General features: G+C 43.5%; 1 long non-coding RNA gene across 1 annotated transcript; it reads left to right on the top strand.

Moving 5' to 3' along the window:
- The first annotated feature begins 3 nt into the window (after positions 1–3).
- Positions 4–18,201, top strand: LOC134340535 (uncharacterized). Its single transcript, XR_010016574.1, has 3 exons — positions 4–132; positions 4,705–4,870; positions 17,974–18,201. It is a non-coding gene; the product is annotated as an uncharacterized LOC134340535 (long non-coding RNA).
- Positions 18,202–19,642: the final 1,441 nt, after the last annotated feature.

The raw sequence follows: 19,642 nt of genomic DNA, 5'->3' as shown, positions 1-19,642 counted from the left end.
AACAGCAGCTCTAAAGCTCGAGCTCAAGCAGATGATTTCGAAGAAATTGCGTCAGACGCAAACCGTGCGTGTGACGTCGAGGTGGATGAGTCGATGCGCACAGGAGTCCGTAAAATTATTCAGTACTGTGAGGTATTTTGAGGGATCAAAATTCTTTGTAAAATTCCATTGGCCTTGTTCATCCTTATGTAGCTGAGGATACTACCAGCCACATAAGAATAATTTTTGGTTTCCCCTTCTTGATGCTCCTTCAAGTCTAGTTGCTCAACAGACAATAGGTCCAGGAGTAGGCCATTCGGCCCTTTGAGCCAGCACCACCATTCACTGTGATCATGACTGATCATCCACTATCAGTACCCTGTTCCCGCCTTCTCCCCATATCCCTTGACTCTGCTATCATTAAGAGCTCTATCTAACTCTTTCTTGAAAGCATCCAGAGACTTGGCCTCCACTGCCTTCTTAGGCAGAGCATTCCACAGATCCACCACTCTCTGTGTGAAAAAATTTTTCCTCAGCTCTGTTCTAAATGGCCTACCCCTTATTCTTAAACTGTGGCCTCTGGTTCTGGACTCACCCATCAGCAGGAGCATGCTTCCTGCCTCCAGGGTGTCCAATCCCTTAATAATCTTATATGTTTCAATAAGATCCCCTCTCAGCCTTCTAAATTCCAGAGTATACCAGGCCAGTCACTCCAATCTTTCGACATATGATAGTCCTGCCATCCCAGGATTAACCTTGTGAACCTATGCTGCACTCCCTCCATAGCAAGAATGTCCTTCCTCAAATTTGGAGACCAAAACTGCACACAGTACTCCAGGTGTGGTCTCACCAGGGCCCTGTACAGCTGCAGAAGGACCTCTTTGCTCTTATACTCAATTCCCCTTGTTATGAAGGCCAGCACGCCATTAGCTTTCATCACTGCCTGCTGTACTTGCATGCTTGCTTTCAGTGACTGATGTACAAGAACACCTAGATCTCGTTGTGCTTCCCCCTTTCCTAACCTGACTCCATTTAGATAATAATCTGCCTTCCCGTTCTTACCACCAAAGTGGATAACCTCACATTTATCCACATTAAACTGCATCTGCCCACTCACCCAGCCTGTCCAAGTCACCCTGCATTCTCATAACATCCTCCTCACATTTCACACTGCCACCCAGCTTTGTGTCATCAGCAAATTTGCTAATGTTACTTTTAATTCCCTCATCTAAATCATTAATATACATTGTAAAGAGCTGCGGTCCCAGCACTGAACCCTGCGGTACCCCACCAGTCACCGCCTGCCATTCCAAAAGGGACCCGATAATCGCTACTCTTTGTTTTCTGTCAGCCAGCTAATTTTCAATCCATGCCAGTACTCTGCCCCCAATACCATGTGCCCTAATTTTGCCCACCAATCTCCCATGTGGGACATTATCAAAGGCTTTCTGAAAGTCCAGGTACACTACATCCACTGGCTCTCCCTTGTCCATTTTCATAGTTACATCCTCAAAAAATTCCAGAAGATTAGTCAGGCACGATTTCCTCTTCATAAATCCATGCTGACTTGGACCAATCCTGTTTCTACTATCCAGATGTGTCGTAATTTCATCTTTTATAATTGACTCCAGCATCTTTCCCACCACCGACCTCAGGCTAACCGGTCTATAATTCCCTGTTTTCTCTCTTCCTCCCTTCTTGAAGAGAGGGACAACATTAGCCACCCTCCAATCCACAGGAACTGATCCTGAATCTATAGAACATTGGAAAATGATTACCAATGCGTCCACGATTTCTAAAGCCACCTCCTTAAGTACCCTGGGATGCAGACCATCAGGTCCTGGGGACTTATCAGCCTTCAGACCCAACAGTCTATCCAACACCATTTCCTGCCTAATATAAATTTCCTTCAATTCAGCCATTACCCTAGGTCCTTTGGCCACTATTACATCTGGAAGATTGTTTGTGTCTTCCCTAGTGAAGACAGATCCAAAGTACCTGTTCAACTCGTCTGCCATTTTCTTGTTCCCCATAATAAATTCACCCGCTTCTGTCTTCAAGGGCCCAATTTTGTTCTTAACTATTTTTTTTCCCTTTTCACATACCTAAAGAAGCTTTTACTATCCTCCTTTATATTCTTGGCTAGTTTACCTTCGTACCTCATTTTTTCTCCACGTATTGCCTTTTTAGTTACCTTCTGTTGCTCTTTAAAAGTTTCCCAATCCTCTGGCTTCCCACTCATCTTTGCTATGTTATACTTCTTCTCTTTTATTTTTATACTGCCCATTACTTCCCTTGTCAGCCACGGCCTCCCCTTACTCCCCTTAGGATCTTTCTTCCTCTTTGGAACGAACTGATCCTGCACCTTCTGCATTATTCCCAGAAACACTTGCCATTGCTGTTCCACTGTCATCCCTGCTAGGATATTGTTCCATTGAACTTCGGCCAACTCCTCCCTCATAGCACCATAGTTCCCTTTGTTCAACTGTAATACTGACACTACTGAGTTTCCCTTCTCCCTCTCAAATTGTATGGTCACTACCTCCTAATGGCTCCTTTACCTCGAGGTCCCTGATCAAATCCGGTTCATTGCACAACACTAAATCTAGAATTGTGTTCTCTCTGGTAGGCTCCAGTACAAGCTGTTCTAAGAATCTATCTCGGAGGGACTCCACAAACTCCCTTTCTTGGGGTCCAGTACCAACCTGATTCCTCCAGTCTACCTGCATGTTGAAGTCCCCCATAACAACAGTAGCATTACCTTTGCGACATGCCAATTTTAACTCGTGATTCAACTTACACCCTACGTCCAGACTACTGTTTCAATCATCCCCTGATCTTCATTCCTCCACCATTGACAACTATACCTTCAGATGTTTGAATCCCAAACTCGGCTCCAGAGGTTGGGATCCAAAACTGCCTAATTCTCTTCTTCTTTAAGTGTTTCTTAAAATCTACTTGTTGACCTGCAAGTATCCCAACAACCTTGTTGGTCCAATAATTGCTCCTATGCAGCACCTTGGAGGGCTGGCTGGTGGTGTAGTGGCATCAGCACTGGACTTCGAGGCAGATGGTCTTGAGTTCAAACCCAACCGGGTCCCAACATGGACAGCAGCAGTATCTGCGCAGAAGAAAGGCCTGGCAATCTACTTTCATATCTTACCAGTCATTTAATCAAGTCAAGTCTGTCTCACAGGCATCTATTATTTAGATGGGGAGAGAATTCAAAATGCAGAGATGCAAAGGAACTTGGGAGTCCTTGTGCAGGATATCCTAAAGATTAACCTCCAGGTTGAGTCAGTGGTGAAGAAGGCCAATGCAATGTTGGCATTCATTTCTAGAGGAATAGAATATAAGAGCAGGGATGTGATGTTGAGGCTCTATAAGGCACTCATGAGACCACACTTGGAGTATTGTGTGCAGTTTTGGGCTCCTTATTTTAGAAAGGATACACTGACATTGGAGAGGGTTCAGAGAAGATTCACAAGACTGATTCCAGGAATGAAAGGGTTACTGTATGAGGAACGTCTGGCACCTCTTGGGTTGTATTCCCTGGAGTTCAGGAGAATGAGGGATAGAAACATTCTGCATGTTAAAAGGCCTGAACAGATTAGATATGGCAAAGTTACTTCCCGTGGTAGGGGAGTCTAGGACAAGAGGGCACTACTTCAGGATTGAAGGATGTCCATTTAGAACAGAGATGTGGAGAAATTACTTTATTCAGAGGGTGGTAAATCTGTGGAATTTGTTGCCATGAGTGGCTGTGGAGGCCAAGTCATTGGGTGCATTTAAGGCAGAGATAGATAGGTTCTTGATTAGCCTGGGCATCAAAGGGTATGGGGAGAAGGCAGGGGAGTGGGGACGACTGGAAGAATTGGATCAGCCCATGATTGAATGGCGGAACAGATTCGATGGACTGAATGGCTTACTTCTGCTCCTATATCTTATGGTCTTATGGGTGGTACTGGAGGACTGGCAAGTAGCTAGTGTTGTATCTTTATTCAAGATGAGAAATAGGGATAATTCTGGAAACTATAGACAGGTATATTTCACATCAGTGGTAGTGAAGTTACTAGAGAGGATTCCAAGGGATAGGGTTAATGAGAATTTGGAAAATCATGGCCTAATTAAGGAAATCAGCATAGCTTTGTGTGGGGCAAGTTCTGTCATACTGCCTTGACTGAGTTTTTCAAATAGGTGAAAAAGGTGATTAATTAGCAGTAAATAAGGCATACAGTATGCTCACCTTTGTTAGTCGAGGAATTGCGGTCAAGATCTGGGGAGTTATGTTACAGCTGTATAAAACTCTGGCCTGGCTGCATCTGGAGTATTGCTTTCAGTTCTGGTTGCCCCTTTACAGAAAGGGCATGGAGGCAACGGAAAACATGCAGAAGAGGTTCACAAGGATGCTGCCTGGTTTAGAGGGCATGAGCTATAAAGAGAGGGTAGACAAGATTGGATTGTTTTCTCTGGAGCAGCAGAGGCTGAGGGGAGATCTGATAGAGGTTTCTAAGATCAGAGAGTCATAGATAGAGTAGACAATCATTATATTTTTCCCAGGGTTGGAATATCTGATACCAGAGGACATGCATTTAAGGCGAGAGTGCGGTAAGTTCAAAGGAGATGAGAGGGGCAAGATTTTTTATATGACGAGTGATGAGTGTGTGGTGGGATCCACACAAAGGTATAATTGTTCATCATTTGTGTCTTTTGTGCGTTCACAAGATATTGAGAACATCAAGTTCTGAAGGCCTGTTCCATTCTCGATGGTGATGGAGCTGGATTCGTTGCGTTCTGTGTTGCCGACAGCTGCAGCCACCCAAGGAGGAAGGCGTCGGAGGTGGTGCGCAGTCCGACAAGCCGTGCAAATGATCATCTTGAGCATTTTGTTGTGAGTACGACCCTGGTGGTAATGTGGAATACAGGTTTCCCCCGCCATCTGAAAGTAGAGCGTTCCTATGAAACAGTTCGTAAGCCGAAATGTCGTAAAGCGAAGAAGCAATTACCATTTATTTATATGGGAAAATTTTGTGAGCATTCACAGACCCAAAAATAACCTGCCAAATCATGCCAAATAACACAAAAAACCTAAAATAACAGTAACATATAGTAAAAGCAGGAATGATTTGATAAATACACAGCTTATATAAAGTAGAAATACTTCTCTACAACGATTGCCTGCACAGATCTCCGTAGCGAAAATCTCACGCAAGCGCTGTTGGCATAAACGCGCTCTCCAGTAACCTTTAAACTATGAAGCTGCCAAATCATACCAAATAACACGTAAAAATACACAGCCTATATAAAGTAGAAATGTATGTACAGTGTAATATCACTAACCGGAATTGGGAAAACAGCGCCGAGCACACTGATGATGGTGTGTTAGACTGAGTCGTCACAGGTTGGGTGGTACAGTGGCCCCCACCCTCCAGGCCGCTGACCCGATACATTGCCGCGAAGAACGCAACAGCAGCTGGGAGGTACACAGCACATCGTTAAGAAAAAAGCCGAAATAAACATGCTAGTTAATTAGGTGCTGCCCGGCACGTAAATGTCGGCGCAGATCAGAGGCGATTGCTACCGCTGCATTCTTTGCGAATCCGTACAGTATCTGTCCGGGGCCCAGGTGTTGGGGTGGTGGGACACGGGGGTGTCATCTCATCGTCGATCAGGGCAGGCAGCTCATCTTCTCCTATGACTGCCCGCCTCGATGTCGAAGGTCGAGGTTCGTTGTCTGCTGTGGCTGATGTGGAAGGCTTGCTTGACTGCTGAGCCTCGCGCATTTTTCTATCATACAGTTGTTTGTAAGCACTCAAACCATCCTGCAAATATCCCCTAAACCTACGTACCCTTTCAAAATTAAAGTCGTACTTTATCATTGCAGCGAAAATCTCACACAGTTGCTTCACTTTCTGCATTCAGTTTCAATTGTTATCCTTTCCTCCTCCAATTGCATCAGCTCTTCATCTATCAGTTCTTGGTCATGGAATGCCAAAACCTCTTCAACGTCATCTTCGTCAGTTTCCACAAGCCAAACTCACGTTGTCCTTACTTCGTTCACCATGATCGAAAAGCTTAATTATGTCTAGTTTTACGCTAAGTGTAACACCCTTATGAGCTCTTTCAGGCTTTTCCGACACCTTAGACCTCATCTTGCTAACAGCTGCTCACTGCAATGTGTTAAAGCAATGCCATTCCAAATCCGGAGCAGAGCGGCTGCTCGGGGCACGTGCTGCCTTTTATCGCGCGCTGATTTTTTCACGCGCTGCCTTTCTTCGTTACAGTGAAAACACCTTCTGTTAGCGAAAACAGGGTACTAATGTAAGTCTTTCGTAACAGTGAGGTTTCGTAAAGCGAACGTTCGAAAAGCGGGGGACACCTGTACTGCAAATCTGGTTCACTGGTTCATTGGCGAGACTGATATCGGGGGAGCTGCATGGCCTCAGTTGTGGGGAGCAGGCCCTCATGCTGTGGGCCGTCTGTTGCAGCTGCCCAGGGAAGGAGACGCCGGAGCTGATGTGGGAGAGAGCGGGGGTCTGTGCTGAGTTAGTGCTGCCCTCCAGTATTCACTCGGTAGAAGACATTGGATTGCATTTGCAGCTGCACTGCTGCGTGATGAGGATTGCTGCGTGCTTGCTCCAGGACAATATCCCATGCACCATTAATTATCAGGCCATGACACTGCGGTAGTTGGGCTACTTTATTTGTAACTGCTTTTCTGCTATCCTATCTATGTGTGTGATTGTTTGTACTGTGTTTTGTGCCTTGGCCCCAGAGGAACGCTGTTTTGTTTGGCTGTATACGTGTGTATGGATAAATGACAATTAAACTGCAACTTGAATTTGGAATATGCTGCTTGGGGTGGTGGTGAAGGTAAACGTGATGGAGGTGTTCAAGAGGCTCATGAATGTGCAAGAAATGCAAGGGTGTGGATATTGTGTAGGCATATGAGATTAGTTGGGCATTTAATTACTAATTTACTTATTTCGGCACAACATTTTGGCCCAAGGGGCCTATAGTTATAATGTACTGTTCTACATTCTTTGTAAGAGGAGGATATGCCAGGAGACTTCATGCACCATAATTGTAACTATTTCCAAGAAAAGAGCAGGGGCGGCGCTAAGGTGGTGCTAGCTGGTGCTATAGCCCCAGCAGAAATTACAACAGCACCACCATAACACCACTAAGAAATTAACTGAAATTTCACATGCAAATTGCAGCTGCTTTGCTTTCTCTGTATAGTTTTGAATACAGCTTGTTTCTCCAGTTGATCTAGTGAAACAGCACCCCCAATTACCATAGCACCCACGCAGCAATAAAGTTATAAACTCTGTCAGATCCACTCTACACTTACGCTTATTCGTTCGTTGTCAATGTCTTGCCATTGCTGTCCTCAGATCAGTTAAGCTGATCTAAGATCACTTAAGGTGGTGATGTCACTCACTCTCACTCACATGAGAGATTGATAGTATATATCCAGGCGCAGATCCATGGTCCCGCGAGACTGACGGATACCACACACACACATTGTGCTTTTACAAGCTAGCGTGGGCCTGGCACATGCATTATTTTGGCAGGCGTGAAAAATGGATTGATTTTTAGTGAGAAAACGACCTCATCCAGAGGGTTCAGTGGTGTCTCAGCCTGTGCATGTCTTAATTGAAAGTGACATGCAGAAAGAAGTAAGTGGGGATGAGGACGACAGCAGTTCATCGAAGGAGTGTGAGGGCGAAGTAGGGGAACAAGAAATGGAGCGGGATTTGGAAGAGAACGTGGATGAAGCTGCTCTTAGTGCTAGTGGGAATACTGTTAGCGATGTTAGCCAGCAGCCTGAGGAAGGACCCCGTCGGCCAGCATTGAAAAAGTACCCTTCGCAACAGTTTGGCAATCAGCAAAGGAGTTTTATTCGTGGCTGGTTTGACTGGCTGAAATATTCGATCATGAAAGATACTACGTTCTGCTTCGCATGCAGGCATTTCTTGTGTGGAGGACATGGGTTCCATTCTGAGTCTACCTTCACTGTCACCGGTTACCGCAACTGGCGGAAAGCTACAACAGCTTTCAAAACCCACCGTGTAAGTGCAGCTCATAAGTTTGCTATGGAGGCATGGGCCGAATTCTGATTGAGAAAACAAGAAGGTTCAAGATTGGGAAACATGCTTGACAAAGGACATGCAAAGATTGTCCAAGAAAATCGTGAGTATATGAGAGCAGTGGTTGAGTCTCTACGCTATACTGCGTGCCAAGGCATTGCCCAGCGAGGACGCTGGGAGGATGATGGATCTGGCAATAGGGGAAACTTTGTTGAGTTGCTCAGTGTAATTGTGAAGTTTGATAAGGCTGTAGCTAAAAAAAATAGAGGACAATTCTGGAAATGCAAAAATCACCCATCACGATATCCAAAATGAAATTATGGGTATTCTGGCAGATATGGTCAGACGTCAAATAAGTGCAGAAATCAAGGAGGCTGGATATTTTGCCATCATGGTGGATGAAAGTAAAGACTTGAGTAAAAAAGAGCAAATATCAGTGGTGGTGCAGTATTTGAATAATGAAACAGTGCTTGAAGAATTCTTGCACTTCACTCCAGCAGAAAGGTTGGATGCAGAGTCGCTTCTTAAAAGCATTGAACAGACACTTGCCCAGTGTGTTATTGGTAGGAACGCGTGTATAGGTCAGTGTTATGACGGGGTGGCAGTGATGTCCGGGTGCAATAACGGGATACAAGAGAGGTTCAGGAAAGAGGTCCCGCAGGCATTATATATACACTGCCATGCTCACAGACTTAACCTTGTTTTAGTGGATGTTGTGAGCAATGTACCACAAGTGGGTGAGTTTTTTGAAACTGTGCAGCTGCTTTACAACTTCCTTTCAAACTCTGTTGCCCACGATCTTTTCATGAAGAAACAGAGAGAACTGGAATCAACTGCACAGCCCGTGGAGTTGAAGAAATTGTCAGATACACGCTGGGCATGGCAGTATACAGTTTTGTGGGCTATAAGGAAATCACCCCCTGTCATTCTAGCTACACTACAGGATATTACGGGTCAACCAAACGCACAGAAGGAAACAGAGGCCGGAGCTGTAAATGGACTGATTGACGAGCAGTTTGCTTTACTTCTCACTCTGTTTGAGGATTTATTCCAAGTCACCAAATTCACATCAGACCAGCTACAATCTCGCAGTTTGGAGCTTTCATCCGCTGTGGTCTTGGCTCAGTCTGTTATCGATGCACTCTCAACAAAACAGGGAGAGGAATCATGGAGTGAAATTCAGACAAGAGCTAGGGACCTGTGCGTCAAGGCCGGTATACAGAGCAGACCACATGAAAGGAGACAGGCCCAGCCACCCCGCCGCCTACATGATTTTGTTGTTGAGTCCCAAACCGAACGCACACCTGTCACATCCTCTGATGACTTTCGCAAGCACTGTTTCGATCCGATTATAGACAGACTTCTGACTGAAATGAAAAGACGGTTCTCAGTTGAGACTGGGGATGTTCTGACTGGAGTCTCAGCCTTGAGTCCCAAACACAAGCTCTTCCTAGACAAGAATTGTCTTTGGCCAATGGCCCAATACTGTGGAGTGACTGAAGTGAACCTGACTGCAGAGCTACCTCAGGTTCAGTGTCTGCTGGAAACAAAACAAAAGCAAGGACAGACAGTGAATGACACGGTGGAATTTCTAGCTCTAATGAGACCCTACCATGATGCATTTATAGATTTATACAAACTAATCTGCATATCACTGACTCTACCTGTGACATCGGCCTCATGCAAACGGAGTTTCTCTTGTCTCAGACGCCTCAAAAACTACCTAAGGAATAGCAGCGGCGATGCTCGGAACAGCAACTTGGCCCTGTTGGCCATAAACAGCCAGAGGACCAAAGCACTTGACATCTAGAAAATCATTGATGCTTTTGCCACCAATCACAACAACAGACAGATTGTGCTTCTCTGAAAACATCAATGGTGAGTGCAGTTGATTTTTTTAAAATTTGGGCCAAGACTAATGCTGATTATTATTATTATTTTGTGGTGGATACCCCATAGTCCTGATGTTTCCTGCAAATCCTAAAATATTACGTTTACTGCTATTAAGCCTACTGGTTTTGCTTAGACTTCCAAGCGGTGATTCTGTTGATTTTTGTTTTAAATTCAGTAGCCGAATTAATTGAGGTATTGCATGGTCAGAGTACGATTTGTCCAACTCCTGGTAAAGCCTTGCATCTGTTGTTTGCCTTATTTGACTTTCATAACGGTGTAACTTTCGGCCTTGTCTGTCTATGTAATGCGAATAGTAGCGGACATTGTGGGTTAGTGTTGTGTTTTTCAGTTGAAAAGCACGCACTTGACGCTGATTGCGGGATTGGTGCATGATTCACATTGTGCGCTGTGGGTTGGATGCTCTGTTGGTTTGTTTGTTTATGCTCTGTGTAGCCCGGTTTGTCTCCAATGCTGTTGACACTGTCACAGTTCACTTCTGTATTATATCTATCAATTGCTGTTGCATGTAAATCAACAGAGGCATTTATAGTAGGCACATAATGCTTGAAACTGACTTTTGAACGCCATGCGTCTGGCCTTGCGAATACATATTACCATACAGCACACCCCTCAGCACCATCACTGAATAATTCAGCCCCTCCGTAGCACCAGCAAGGAAAAATCTCTGGCGCCGCCACTGGAAAGGAGATAAATCTGGTTTCAGTAACTGCAGAGGGAGCTCACTGCTGTCTTCGGGGGAAAACTGAGTGTTCTCCTCATCTGCCTCTGTACACTGGTTAGAACTGTTTCCTGAGTCAGTGTGGATTTTGTCCATTTAGCGGTATGATGGACATAATCTTGTAACAACTCCAAGAGATGAAGTAGCAGTGACCATCTCACGTGGCCTTTTAGACCTTATAAGAACCTTTGACTCTATCCAAGTTAAATGTGGCTGCCATCAGAAATTCATCTCTATTCTTCCTCTGCTACATGATGGTTTGCAGCCACATTTCCAACAAACAGACTCAATCCCAGTGCAGACAAGGAACAAGAGAGGCTGTGTTAATGCTTTGATGCTTGAAGTTAAGTAGAGTTTATTGCAATGTGTGCAAGTGCAATGGTACAATGAAAAATTTGCATCAACATGAGTTCAGTCAATACACAGTACATAAATTATACATGACTGTGAAGAGAGAGGAAAAAAAAGACTTTTTTGCACAACCAGAAAAAAGTCCATGGTAATACAAGAGATGGTCTGTAGTATTCCATTACTGGAGTAGGATTAGAATTATGCCAGTTGATTCAAGAATCCAATGGTTATAGGAAGGTACTGTAGCTGTTCCTGAACCTAGTGGTGTGGGACTTCAGGCTTCTAAACCTCCTGATAGAAACAGCAAGAAGATGCCATGACCTAGATAGTGGGGATTCTTGTTGATAGATGCCACCTTCTGGAGGCAGCAACTCCTGTAGATGCTGTCAGTGATGGAGAGGACTGCGGCCAAAACTCAATGTAGCCTCTCATGTTCCTGTGCATTGGAATTTCTGTACCAGGCCGTGATATAACCATTCAACATTTTAAGAAGTTTGTAGTGTATTTGGTAACATGCCAATTCTCAATACGCTTCTAAGAAAGTAGAGGAACTGGCACTCTTTCTTTGTGGTTGCATCTATGTGCTGGGCCATCTATAGGTCAACAAAATGTTAATGTCCAGGAATTTGAAGCTACTTCTGATCCACCAGTAAGAACTGGCACATGACCTCACAGCTTCTCCTTTCTGAAGTCAACAGTTACCTCCTTGGTGTTGTTGATGTTGAGTGTGGGGTTGTTATTGATGTTCTGTCTCACTCCTCTATGCTGACTCATCACCACACAGTATTCAATCAACAAAAGTGATGTTCACTGCTGAATTTGTGTATCGCATTGGAGCTGTGCTTAGCCACACCATCATGGGGGTAAAAAGAGTAGAGCAGGGATCTAAGCATGCAGCCTTGAGGTGCACCTATGTTGATGGTCAGTGAAGACGAGGCATTGTTCCCAATCCTGAGGAAATGTCTTGACCTGAAATATTGACTGTCCATTTCCTTCTATAAATGCTGCCTGATCCTCTGAGTTCTCCTAGCACTTGTGTGATGTTACCAATCTGTACTGATTGAGGTCTGCTGATGAGGAAGTCAAGAATCCAGTTGTTGAGGGAGGTGCAGAGGTCCAGGTTTTGGAGCTCGATGTTAAGTTTAGAGGGGGTGATAGTATTGAATGCCAAGCTATAGTTGATAAACAGCTGCCTGACATATGTATTACTGTTGTCCAGATGGTCCAGAACAGAGTGGAGAGCCAGTAAAATAGTGTACATAAAAGGGGATGGGCCATTGCAACTTATGCTACCTGGTTTTGTCTTGTAGGAAAATTGCTGAAGCTTTCCATTCCAGCATGATTTTAGGAACCAGGGGGCTTTTTAAATGAACTGTTATGTCAGACTTTGAGATGAAGGAAATTAATTGTTCCTTCTCTGAAGCCCTTTGGAGTGACTGTCCACAAGATTTACAAATCCACAGAAGTTTTAACCAAGTTGTTCTACCTACTCTAGATTCACCCTTAAAAGCCTTTGACCTGGCATAGAACTGATGGGCTGAATGATCTTCAATGTGAGAAAATATAAATATGAAAAATGTTAATGTGTAAATTGATGCTGCAGTGAATCCTGTACATCAGCTGTTACATAAAAAATTTAGAAAATAGGAGTAGAATTTCACTCTTTGAGGCTGCTTCCTATCCAATAGAATCATGACTAGTGACTTGGCCTCTACTGCCCTCTGTTGGTAGTGAATTCCACAGCTTCACCACCCTCTGAGTAAAAAAAATGTATCCTTATCTCACTCTCTCTAAGGAAGTAGAGGCACTGCCGCGCTTTCTTCTTAATTGCACTTACATGCTTGGCCCAGGACAGGTCCTCGGAAATGATAACACCGAGGAATTTAAAGTTGCTGACCCTCTCCACCTTTGCAACACACACAAAATGCTGGAGGAACTCAGCAGACCAGGCAGCATCTATGGAAAAAAGTACAGTCGACATTTCAGGCTGAAACCCTTCGGTAGGAGGGACCTTTGATCCTTTGATGAGGAATGGCTCATGGACCTCTGGTTTCCTCCTCCTGAAGTCAATAATCAGCTCCTTGATCTCGCTGACATTGAGTGAGAGGTTGTTGTTGTGACACCACTCAGCCAGATTTTCAATCTCCCTCCTGTATTCTGATTCATCGCCACCTCTGATTGGGCCAACAGCAGTGGTGTTGTCAGCAAACCTAAATATGGCATTGGAGCTGTGCTTAGCCACATAGTCATATGTATAAAGCAAGTAGAGCAGGGGGCGAAGCACACAGCCTTGTGGGGCTCCAGTGCTGATGGAGGTCGTGGAGGAGATGCTGTTGCCAATCCAAACTGACTGGGGTCTACAAGTGAGGAAATTGAGGATCCGATTGCACAAGGAGGTATTGAAGCCTAGATCTTGAAGCTTAGTGATTAGTTTTGAGGGAATTATAGCCTTGAATGCTGAGCTGTAGTCGATAAAGAACATCCTGATGTATGCATCTTTGCTGTCCAGGTGTTCCAGGGTTAAGCGAAGAACCAATGAGATGGCACCTGCTGTGGACCTGTTTTGCAAAGTAGTCAATCAATCTGTGTTTGTTTCTCTATTAATACAGAGGAATCATCTTGTGATCAATGTTCCCTCTAATTTGTAATGACCAGTGTGCACAAAAATCTTGAACTATGCAATTTTTTGCCCAGTGACAACAACATGTGTGCACTGAGTTTTATATATAGGGGCATTCATTTTAACAGCTAGCAAAACACTGTCAGTAAGAACTTTGATCTCCTCTGGGTTTGATCATTTTTGCTCTTGTTCAAAAATATACACTCTCACAAAATATACACAGCAGACCTGCAGCGGGTAATGAGGGATTTATTGCCGGAGCCTTTGCACACCATTCATATGTGATTTGCTTGCTAAATGACACTTTAAAAAGTCAAGTTTCCAAATACCACTCCACTTCTTCCCACTTGCATATTCTCCAGTAACTTTTACATTGCGACAATATACGCAGGTGACACCAGTTTCTGTATTGTACATAAATATTCTGGTAGCTCCACAAGCCTGATCTCATAAGCTTTCAGTGTAGCAGTTTCTACTGTTTTATTAAGCCATCTAAATGAACTAGCAGTTCATTTGCACTTCATGCCCTTTGCTTCTTTGGAATTTGACATAGTGAATCAATAATTTCTTCAATGAAAGCAGTACAAGTAAGCCAGTTTTAAAATCTGCAGACAAATCATCGCAAACCCCACGTTATCAACACCTTCTGCATCAGAAACCAGAAAAGGAAATCTGATTGTGTGCAATCGTGAAATGTACTTCACATGACAACGAGATAGGTGACAACCTCTTGTGCACAGTTTAAATTCCTTTGTGTGCTAGTAGCAAAAGACACACACACACACACACACACACACACACACACACACACACACACACACACACAGAGTGAGCGCCAAAGGCAGCATGTTGAATTGGAAGTGAACTGCTTCTTTACTAGGAAGGAGTTTTTGGGTCTCTGAATGGTAGGAAAGGACGAGGTAAATGGATGGTTACAGGGGTAGAAGGGTGGTATTAGTGAAAATGAAACTTGCATAGGAAACAGTCCTTTTAGCAGGGCCGGATTAACCTAGTAGCAAAAGTAGTATATGCTATGGGCCCCACATTTTTGAAGGCCCCGCACTAAATGCTTGCAAGCTGCAGTCTGGTGAAATTGGCATCTCACTGTATTCTCACGGTGATCTGGCAACACTGTTGTTTTCATGTTGGAGCTGCATGGTATGTGTGTGCAGGTGTGTGTTGGCTCCTTGCTGTGTCGTGGTGACCTCTGTGCTATCTCCCACGCTCCCAAGCCACTGCAGCGTGCGCCATTACGCCGCTGACTTTGACTGCGTGCTATGTTTTGCCATCTGGACCAGTTGAAAGATTTGTGATGTTTTTGGATATGGAAGGTCATAGTGCTGAACAGCTTGCTCAAAGTTTACTTGACTTTTTAAAAGGAAAATGATATTGATATGAAAGGCTGCCGTGGTCAAAGTTATGGCAATGCCAGCAACATGAGTGGCAAGTATAGTGGCTTACAAGCACGAATTAAAGAGCTGAATGAGTTTGCGGATTACATTCCATGTTTTGCACATTCACTAAATTTGGTTGGAAAATGTGCTGCTGAATGTTGTCAAGAAGCATTAATTTTCTTTCAATTTGTTGAAAGCCTGTACACATTTTTTTCTGCTTCTACTTATCGGTGGGATCTCCTTTCTGCTGCAGTATCTGATGGTGGTGCTCATTTGCCCATTGTGAAAAGAATGTCAGATACCAGGTGGTCAGCTTGTGCAGATGCAACAAAAGCACTTTTATACAGCTTTTCTGCAATAAAATAAGTCTTGAATGACATTTCAAATAACAATGATCAGAAGACAGAGTGTCGACAACAGGCTCGTGGACTACTTTCAACCATGATAAAGTTGGAAACAGGAATAATGGTCATATTATGGGATCAAGTATTACAGCGTTTTCAAATGACCAGTGCTTCTTTGCAATTTTCTGGCCAAGACTTGAACACAGCTTGTGCACTCTATGAATCCTTGCATGGATATATTCAAGCTATGTGGTCTACTTTTTCAGACATTGAGCAAAAGGCCAAGGATCTGACTAAGTGTGAAGATTATCAACAGCATCCGTTAGTCTTGCGAGACCATGGATCTGCGCCTGGAAAGTCTTCACTCTCCAGGGCGCAGGCCTGGGCAAGGTTGTATGGAAGACCGTCAGTTGCCCATGCTGCAAGTCTCCCCTCTCCATGACACCGATGTTATCCAAGGGAAGGATATTAGGACCCATACAGCTTGGCACTGGTGTCGTTGCAGAGCACTGTCTGGTTAAGTGCCTTGCTCAAGGACACAATACGCTGCCTCGGCTGGGGCTCGAACTCATGACTTTCAGATCGCTAGTTGAATGCCTTAACCACTTGGCCACGTGCCCACAACAGCAAACTCGAAGAAAACACAAGCAAAATCGCGCGCATGATGATTTCAGTGGTTCCAGCACTCTTGATCCCTCAAATGCCTTCTCAGAAGCTTAAAAGCCGAGCATTTCTTGCCATTATTGACAGCTTGCTTTCTGCCCTGTCAAAAAGGCAGAAAGCTTATCTAAAGGTGAATGGTGTTTTTGGATTCCTTCATCAGTTACAGTCGTTTACACCTGAAGAGATCATAAAGAGATCATATCTTATTAAATCATATCCGGAAGATCTGGAAGAATGTCTTGACAAAGAATTTGTGCAGTTTACTGAACTGTTGAAAACTGACCTTGCTTCTCATATTGGTGCCAAACAAGACCTTGTACAGTTACAGTTGTAACATTTGATAACTGACAATTCTTTGGAGTCATGTTTTCCAAATGTAGAAAATGCCTTGCACATCTACTTGGCACTCATGGTTACCAACTGCAGTGGAGAACGTTCATTTTCAAAACTAAAAAGGATTAAAAATGAACTAAGGAGCACCATGGGTCAGAACAGATTGAACAATCTCACTCTAATGAGCATTGAACATGAACTTCTGCGTGAAATAGACATTTCCAGTATCATCAACAAATTTGCTCATGCTAAATCTAGAAAATGTAACTTTTAAATTGTAGTTTTGTTACTTTTGACATTTGAAATTGATACCTACACGTAAGTAATACTATTACTGAAGTGTCAGGCATTTGTCATATTATCTGGCTGTATACCAGATGAAAAAATTGAATTGCAAGTAAATAATTTATGTTTTAATACTTATGTGCATTTTTAAAATTTAGGGCCCTTTATAACATGTGCTACAGGGCCCGCACTAGCTTAATCAGGCCCTGCCTTAGTGGAAGATATGTCATCTCTAAGCTGGAAACAGAAATGAGTTGTTCACCTGAACTCCCCAACGCATGCATTTTTTTTTGGCTTCCCAGCTGATCTCCCAGCCAAATCCTGACCAGGCATGGGTGTGCTTAGCAAGCATGGCAATAGCACTGCCCCATTGTATCCAAGGGCAATGCTTATACAACTACGTTTGTATTTAAGATAAAGTCCAGTTCAAAATTAAAGAAATTTAGCACAAAATGAAATCAAGATACTGATTTTTTAAATGGATTCATAAATGAAACATTGTTCAATTTTTTGAAAACTGGTTGTTCCTTTTATTTACTGATCACAGAAAAACTTAAGCACACAGGCAAGTCTACTAAAGAGATGCTTTTAGTATGGCCCTGTTTTAAATTTTTGTTGATTATACAGCTGGGGCATCTTTTACTATATTGTAATATAATTTTCTGTGCCTGAGACTTGGCTCGCTTACTGCTGAAATTTTCATCCATGCCTTGTCACCTCAGGGCTCAAATTGTTTGATGGCTCCTTCATTCTACTCTGCATTCATTTGGTATAGTCCACTCTGCTGCCATAAATCTAATCTCACCCATGTTTGCTGACCAACCCCAGTCTGGCATCTCAGTTTTAAAATTCTTACCCTTGCTTTCAAATACCTTCATTATCTTAAACACAAGAGATTCTGCAGATACTGAAATCCAGAGTAACACACACAAACTGCTGGAAGAACTCAGCAGGACAGGCAGCATCTATAGAAACAAATAAACAGTTGATTTTTCAGGCCAAGGTCCTTCATCAGGACATTTTTGTATGGCTTATAATGGTCTTATCTCTCTATCTTCATTATCTCTTTGAGCTCTCCAATCCATTTTACCCACCAAAATCTCTGCACTCTGCCAATTCTAACACCATTGGCAGCTATGCCTTCAGCTGCCCGAGCTTTTGAATTTCCTCTCTAAGTGGCTCTGCCTTTCTCTCTATTCCTTTATAACATTTCTTTGACCAATCTGTTCGATCAATCTATTCATGATCTGCCCTAAAATCTCTTTAATTTCAATTACAGGAAGGCAGTTCTGAAATGCTATGTGAAGAATAAAGTGAAGACAAGGCGCAAAAGAAGTCATGGTCACCTTTTACAACCAAGGAAGTGACGGCTACTCGTCCCACTGGACGTGAACTTGTGTGGTCACGAGTGTAACTACCCCAGTGCAACAGCGTTTCCTCTTTAAATACTCTCCTGTATAGTTCTCCTGTTATTGTTGGATATGACAGACAACCACCAGTAATATTGTTAGCGTTCTAATTTGTTCTGTGTTTCAGTTGAATATATAATTTGTTACTCAGTTAAATGGTAGTTTGTCTCTTTATATCTTTTTAACGATGTCCATGAAACTTCGGTTAATTGAGGCATGCACCAAATCCACAGCATGTTAAGATGCTTTCTACTGTCCTGTAGAAGGACGTGAGTATAGATGTGCATAGCTCAGCTCTCTTCAGCCTCCTCAGAAAGTTGAGGCATTGATGGGCTTTCCTGATCATGTAGGGTGTGTTCTGGGACCATGAGAGGTTGTGTGAGATGTGCACACCTAGGAGTTTGAAACTGCTTTTAGTAAAGTCATTTTAAAATAAATCTAAAAAAATACATTAAAATGGAATAAGGGTTCAAAAAAAACTTTACCTTGTCCTGTCACTCAATCCCAGGGCAGGAACTGTTCTTGTTGATTGGTGATTGTGACGTTCTGTAGCTGTGTGCAGTCAGTGGTAGGCAGCTATCCATGCACCAGTCAGAGCATGTGGAGCTAGCAGAGAGCTGAGGTGAGGAGGGTTTCTATGAGCAGTGCTGATGAGGGGGAGGATGGAGTGATATTTCAAGGAGGGGAACGCGTGGATGAGATGTTGTTACTAACATTAGAAGATAATTTTGCTTGGACAATTCAGAGAGGAATAAACAGGATGGAAACCCCAGGGTGGGGCTGTCTAATTCAACAGAGAGATTTTGCACCTTTTCCATCTTGCACACAGAGGTGCTTTTTCCCCAACCGGTTTTTTTTATAGGCAGTTGGCATGGCCTAGCTGAAGATAGTGTTGCAAGGATGTGGCTGGGGATGAACCCAAGAGCAGGACACAGGCACGGAGACAGGGTCGTGAGGTGTTAGCATAGCCACAAACGTGGAACAGGTATTCAGGAGAATCTTTACATGGAGACAAGGTTTACATAGATTATCCAGGGAATGATACGGAGCTTAGAACTGACAGTCCTAAGGAATCGGGAAACGAGGTTTACACACACTAGAATAGACCAACGAACTGGCGAAGCATGACAGTGACGCCAGGGTTCTTAGCCTCAGTTCGCTGATGGAAAGCAGGTGTGCTGTAATTAATGAAAACTGGGAACAATTGGAAATCAGACAAGGAGATTAAGACCCAATCAAGGAGGTAATAGTAAAATGGGGCATTGCCGGACGGGACCATGACAGATTGTTTTGTTTTGATTATCTATATCAGAAGCAAACTAAGGCAGCACTGGCTGAGCTGAGTAAAGACAATTCCTCCATCTGGAAGATGCTGGAAATCTGAAACTTAAACAGACAGCATCTGTAGAAGGAGAAAAAGAGCGCACATTTCAGATATGAGACCTTTCAGCAGAAGTGGAAAAGTGAAACAAAGTTGTTTCATTAGCAAAGAATGTGGAGAAGTGGAACTCTTTGATTGATGGGATGAAACCAAATAAT

This window comes from Mobula hypostoma, chromosome X1 (genome assembly GCF_963921235.1).
Source record: "Mobula hypostoma chromosome X1, sMobHyp1.1, whole genome shotgun sequence".
Classification (NCBI taxonomy): domain Eukaryota; kingdom Metazoa; phylum Chordata; class Chondrichthyes; order Myliobatiformes; family Myliobatidae; genus Mobula; species Mobula hypostoma.
The sequence above is the reverse complement of the archived record's forward strand: the minus strand, read 5'-3'. Positions and strand labels throughout refer to the sequence as shown.